At 32.9% G+C, this 7,227-nt stretch overlaps 1 pseudogene; it reads left to right on the top strand.

Annotated features, from left to right (window-relative positions):
- The first annotated feature begins 4,094 nt into the window (after positions 1 to 4,094).
- On the top strand, positions 4,095 to 5,800 carry LOC149250320 (actin-depolymerizing factor 7-like; annotated as a pseudogene).
- Positions 5,801 to 7,227: the final 1,427 nt, after the last annotated feature.

The following is a 7,227-nucleotide window of genomic DNA, read 5'->3' as shown; positions in this document are numbered from 1 at the left end:
AATTGTGGTGAACTATTGTTAGTATAGTCATGATGACCAACCATGGTCAACATGGGTATTATGGTCAACCACAGTCATATATAAGTAATTGTTGACAACCCTAGTCTATTATCTTTAGCGAGAGTGAATCATATGTTGACCATAGTCAACCATGGTCAAATAAATTTAGTTGTGGTTAAATATGGTCAAGCAAACTCAACCATAGTTAAACACGTTTGATAAAGTAAACGATAGTCAACAAACATCAACCATGCTCAACAAAGTAAATTGTATTCAACAAAATTCAACCATTGTCAACATGGGCATTGTCTTTGGAAATTATATATACATTAATTAAGAATAGTCAACAAAAGTCAGTGATATTCAACTATAGGCAACAAAAGTTAACTATAGCTAGCAAAATTCAACCATAATCAACTATAGTCTACCCAAGTCAACTATAATTAGCATGGGCATCATGTTTTGGAAGTTATATATACATTAGTTAACAAAATTTAACCATAGTCAATAAAAGTCAACAGTATTCAACAAAGTCAATCATAGTCAACAAAATTCAACCATAGTCAACAAAATTCAACCTAGTCAACTAAGATTAGCATGGGCATCATGTCTTAGAAATTATATGTAGATTAGTCAACCATAGTCAACAAAAGCCAATTATAGTCAATTATAGTCAACATTAGCATCATGTTTTGGAAATTATATATACAATAGTTAACCTTTCTCAACAAAAGTCAACCATAGTCAACTATAGTCAACATGGGCATCATGTTTTGGAAATTATATGTACATTATTTAAGTAAATTCAACCATAGTCAATGACATTGCAATGTCATAAACAATAAACTTCATCACAATGTGATGAACAACGATAGTCATTGAAATGTGATAAACAACAAATGTCATCGCAATGTGACAAACAATGGAAGTCACTACAATGTGATGAACAATAAACATCATCACAATGTGATAAACAAAAAACCACATCGCAATACAAGGAACAACAAACGTTGTCATAACATGACAAATAATAAACATCGTCACAATTGGATAAGCAACAAACAATGTCACAATGTGATGAACAATGGTGCAATGTAATGAATAATAAACATCATCAAAGTATGACGAACAACAAATGACATGGCAATGTGTCAAACAACAAATGACGTAAATGTGATAAAAAATAAATATCATCACAATTTGATGAACAATAATCTTCAGCACAATGTGATGCACAAAAAACAACATCATAATTTGATGAACATCAAATGTCATTGCAATTGCACAAGAAAATGATGTTGCAATGCAACAAATAATACCATTGAGAGCCATCGCCAACCATGTTCAATTGAGTCAACCATAATATTCCATTGAATGACTGAGGTCAAACATGGTCAACCATGCCCATATGTGGTCAAGCATAGTTGATCATAGAAAACAAGACGGCCATATATGGTCAACACAATCAAGATGGCCAACCATGTTCAACTAAGTTCAGACATGGCCAAACCACGGTCAACAATGGTCAACATGGTTGACTATTGTGAACCATAGTCAACCATGGTAGGCATGGTTGAGATGGCCAAACATGGTTAACATGGATGGCATAATGTAGTGAACAACAAATGTCATCACAACATGACGAAATAATAAGCATCATTTTGTTGTGATGAATAATGAATGACATTGCGAAGGTCAATTATGGTCAAGATGGCCAACCATGTTCAACTAAGGTCAAATGTGGCCAAACCACACTCAACAATGGTCAACGTGGTCAACATGGTCAACCATGGTCATCTACAGGAAAATACTAATAACCCTAGCCTACCATGTTGAACCATAGTTAATCATATGTTAATCATAGTCAACCATGGTTGAATAAGCTCAAGCACAGTCAAGAAAGTTCAACCATGGTCAAACTTTGTTACCATGTCCAACCATAGACTACTTTTTTCAACCATCTTCAAACAAGCTCTACCATTGTCAACCATGCTCATCCACAGTCAACCATAATCAACCATGTACAATATGGTCAACTATGCTCAACCATGCTCAACATGGTCAAGCAAACTTAACCATGGTCAAGCATGGTCGCCGAGTTTAACCATGGACAACCTTGCCCAACAATGTTACACTAGTATAACATGAATACATTGTTGCATTAATTGTTTATCATTATGAATCATGGCCAACCTTGTCAACCCTAGTCAACCATTAATGTAACATTCACATTAATGTAACATAAATACATTGTTATATTAATGGTTGACCATGGGCCACATCAGTCATCCCTCCTTAACCATGGTCAACCTTGTCAACCATTATCAACCATAGTCTACTTATCAACTAAATGCACACTAGTCATCAACTAATCATACCACATTAATAGAGTGATTGATATACACCAATCAATGTCATTTACATGTTCATATGCCATTCAATACCGATATAAATGAAAAATGATATTAATCAACAGAACCACAACCACTTTGTTAATGTAATTGCGTTAATTTATAATTTTTAAAAAAATAATTTTAAATAGTATAATATTATTTTAATAAATAAAATATATTTATAAATAAATATTCATTTATATTATATTATTTAAAAGATTAAATTTAATTTTAATTTTAATCAATATTTTAAAAAGTATATTTAATAAAATATAGGAAATCAATACACTCTAAAATTTAAAATATAATCTGTAATTTAATAATATGCAAAGAGATAGTATATGAAAAATTTCGATTACTAGTTTTATCATTATTAAAATTGGAATATCTATTTAAAATTTTACACTCACATCTAATATATTTAAAAAAACATACATAACAAAATTTGATGATATTTTCTTATTCAAATTTAAAAATTAATTATTTTAAAATTTATTGCCTTTAATATAATAATCCAGCGTAATCTATGTTTTAAAGTGTGAAATTTCAGATTAAAAAACATATAAATCCCTTATAATGTCAACAAGATTTAATAGAGTTGTGAGTGAAGACGTTGCTTCGTGGTAAATGACCAGGTGCCTAGCATATAGAAACCAAAGATTTTATGGGTGACAATAAATTACTAAATTGCATAAATGTGACTTTTTCTATTTGCCGATTATTGAAATTTATTTAAAATTAGCCATTTATTTTAAAGGTGTAAAGGTACATCGAAGGAATACAAGATTTGGGAATTGTCCATTAGCAATATGAGCGAATGTTGGAATTGAAATAATAGGCTATCCTATCATTTCAATGTGTTAACAAATTGTATTCACCTTATCTTCATCATGTGACTCAGCTCACTAGACGACTTTGAAAATTAGTACAAACCAAGTTAAAGTCTCTAAAATGAATACCCTTTCTTTGATTTTTTGTCAAATTCAAGCATAGCTCAGATTTACTAGATTTGAAGATTGGCATACCCGACCAACTTAGCAAGTTCCTCCCTCTTCGAGTTGTCAACACGTAGATTGCACTAAAAAATAATGGAAGAATAAAGAGCACATGAAAATTGCATGGGTCATAGGCTTAACTCTCCTATATTTTATGATTTTTTTAGAATTATACTCTGCAAACATGAGAGATTGTATTTGTGCCATACACGACATACACGACTTGCAATTGAACATAAAAGGTTTGCAATAAGGGACAAGTACAACCAACCTAAGGTAGTGCTCAATTTTAGTTTTGTTATATTTTCTTTATAGATTTAATTAAATCATTTATTGATTTTATATATCTTTACTACATCCTTTGTGGGTATTTACAGTTCAAATGTGTGGCAAACTTGTTTCCACCTCTAGTAATTTCTCCTCAGTTCCTCATAGATAATGAGGTGTAGTAAAATCAAATAAATATGTGGCACACATCTTCATTTGGCTACATCTCAAATGGATGCAGATAGCTGTGTTTTTCATATTTGTGAAGATTTGTGAATTGGGTATTCATCACTGAAAAGGAATTCGTCTTAGTCCTTCAAGACATGTACTTATGTCTATGTAAGTGATTATTGCCTAAGCTATGTTGATACTTTACTTTTCTTTATATAAGATGCTTGGTTGATGTTGTCGTATAAATGACCATGTCTACCATATGACTATGGGTATTAGTAACCACTTTTCACTTGTATTTTATCGTGGAATATAATCTGGAGGATCATTAGCCATGAGAGTGGCCCATTTTGTTTTTAAACAATGAACTTACCTAGTTTCCTATAACATTTTTAGTTAACATTGAAATCATGGCTTAAATGTGGTTTATTACTATATATATATATATAGATATATATAATCCTAAGATACACCTAAACCAATCGATGCTTGTAAAACCATCATGCTACCAACCGATGCTCATAAAACCAATAATTATGCTTGTAAAATAAGCTACCAGACCAAGCTTATGATAATAAAGAATTTGCATTCATATTATCGATGATTAAATGAATGGAGATATAGACTAATATGAGCCTAGTTCATTCATTGATGTTATCACCTTCAAATTCGTCATGTTCTCACCTGTGGATTAATAGAGAGAAAAGATTAGTAATTCGTGGAATTTTCGAAAACTAGAAAATTTCAGGGAATAAAGAGTTTTCGTGGGCTGCGTAATTTGCATGGTCCAACCATTAAATCTCAAATAATCAACCCTTAATGTTATTCAAAGATAGCACACATATCAAGAAATCCATATATGGCTCACATATCATCATTCGATGTTCTCACCTGTGGATTAATAGAGAGAAAAGATTAGTAATTCTTGGAATTTTCGAAAACTAGAAAATTTCAAGGAATAAATAGTTTTCGTGGGCTGCGTAATTTACATGGTCCAACCATTAAATCTAAAATAATCAACCCTTAATGTTATTCAAAGATAGCACACACATCTAAAATCCATATATGGCGCACATATCATCATCCTATGTTCTCACATGTGGATTAATAGAGAGAAAAGATTAGTAATTCATGGAATTTTTGGAAACTAGAAAATTTCATGGAATAAAGAGTTTTTGTGGGCTGCGTAATTTGCATGGTCCAACCATTAAATATCAAATAATCAACCCTTAATGTTATTCAAAGATAGCACACATATCAAGAAATCCATATATGGCGCACATATCATCATCCTACATAAAGCACAGGGACTAAAGACTTTCCAGGTGCTCCATGCAAAGATTTTACGTGTCCGAAGCCACTTTCAACATGTCACATATTTGACATTTATACATTGTTTCACATGCAAGCATTTGAAAGTAGGGTAGCCATGCCAGATCTGTGCACCAACATTGGCGGTGTCGAGCGTTTTTTCACAGAGTTTGCTTCTGAGAATTTGCAGAAGTGGCCAATGCAGCATCAGGAATGACTATGAATAATGAACACAAGATCAAATTCTTGGAGTTGAAGAGCAAGAGAACCCATCATTATATAAAATTCAAGATTGATTAGAAGCTTCAGTAAATTATTGTGGACAATATTGGCATTCCTTGGCAAACTTATGATGATTTTATTGCTTCTCTGCCTGAGGAGGAGTGCAAGTATGTTGTTTATGACTTTCCTAAGGGGGAGTGCAAATATATTGTTTATGACTTTGACTTTGTGACTAAAGAAAATTTTCAAAAGAGCAAAATATCTTTGATTTCATGGTCCCCTGACACTTCGAGGGTCTGAAACAAAACACCGTATGCAAGCTCCAAGGATAGGTTTAGGAGAGAGCTTGATGGAATCCAATGTGAAGTTCAAGCAATAGATGCCTCTAAGATAGGCGGTGATAACATCAGAGGCAATCACACTAGATGTCTTATGCTTTGATTTTTTCCTTATTGGTTGAGTGGATCCAAATTATGATTTTTTTCTTAGTTGTCTAATCAATTCTTGATAGTGTTATTTCACTGTGACAATTGGTTATATAATTTTTCATGATTTATGTTTGAGATCAGCAACAACTTGTAGCATCTCTTCCTATGGTATGCATATAGTTAGTAGTAATCCATTGCTAGTAGGGAGGTGACATTATTTATGATATCTCTCAAGGCTGTGAAGGCTCTAGGCCTTAGGAGTAATGATGTCTCTCCAGTCTTGAATAGTTTGCTAAATTATATTGTATATATCCATGTAATATGTTTATTGCATTTTGAATCTGGGCATTCTGGTATATGTATATGACAATGGTTGACCTCTCATAAAGGCTGAAAGCCTCTCAGTTTGAACAGTTGGCTACTTATTACTTTGGATGTAGCTCATGGGGTGTAGTATTTACACAACCTAGGTTACAAAATCATCTTTCACAGGGACTTAAGGGGTTTCAAATATTCTGTTGGATCGGAGGATGTGAGCAAAGGTATCTAATTTTGGTCTTGCAATGCTTTCTCCTAACGATAAAAATACGTGGAAACAAAATTGGCTAACACATATGGATATCTTGGATATCTTGCTCTAGAGTATGCAAGTAAGTTTTGACTGTTTGTTTTATTAGGAAAAATGTGGTTGTTTTTCTTACTTTGTAAATTTAGATAATTTCAATGCCAAAATGATTCACAAAGAAATCTATATGAATTGTTACTAATTTTACCTTTTATCCTGTTATTTTTATGTTTGAATGCTTGTTTCGAGTTTTGTGGTTGGTTTACTGAACACTGGGTAATAAAGGACAAAGAAGATTTGTTGAAATACAGTACCTTCATCTCCTAAGTATTAATACCATGGTTGAACTTTTTGAGCAGAGTATCACCTGTAGTGGCTCACTGGAATGACTCCAATGTCGCATAACGATCATAATCATTGGAACGAATCCTGCATCGCATAACATAAATTGATCTTCGGGAAACTGATTATCCAAAAAATGGTGTCGGGAAAAAGAAAAATGGCTCATGAAAATGGGTCCTGCAAAACCCCCATGAAAAACCCTTTCCACGTGATATTTTCGCTCGAAAAATGAACAAAAATTAGATGCTCAGATTAGTTGGGTTGAACAGTGTTTTCCCAGCCAATTTCATAGAGGGAACACCTTCGGTGTAAATATATCAAAATGATTGAACTAGACAAGCTATCGAAATCTTATACTTTTCTAGATTTGAGTCCACTCTTGGTGCTCCATTTCATTTGAGTCAATAGGTTAAGTGATGTGGAGGTCCTACCAGAGTCTGCCAAATACACCATTCATTCGCATGTGGACTACTTTCTCCACCCCCCTCATTTTGAAATGAGATTTCGCAATTTTGAGGTTACAATTATACAAA

The sequence above is a fragment of the Pinus tabuliformis genome, chromosome 7, assembly GCF_031772625.1.
Source record: "Pinus tabuliformis cultivar Carrire ecotype Pingquan chromosome 7, CPIR1, whole genome shotgun sequence".
Classification (NCBI taxonomy): domain Eukaryota; kingdom Viridiplantae; phylum Streptophyta; class Pinopsida; order Pinales; family Pinaceae; genus Pinus; species Pinus tabuliformis.
This window is presented reverse-complemented; position numbering and strand designations above follow the sequence as displayed.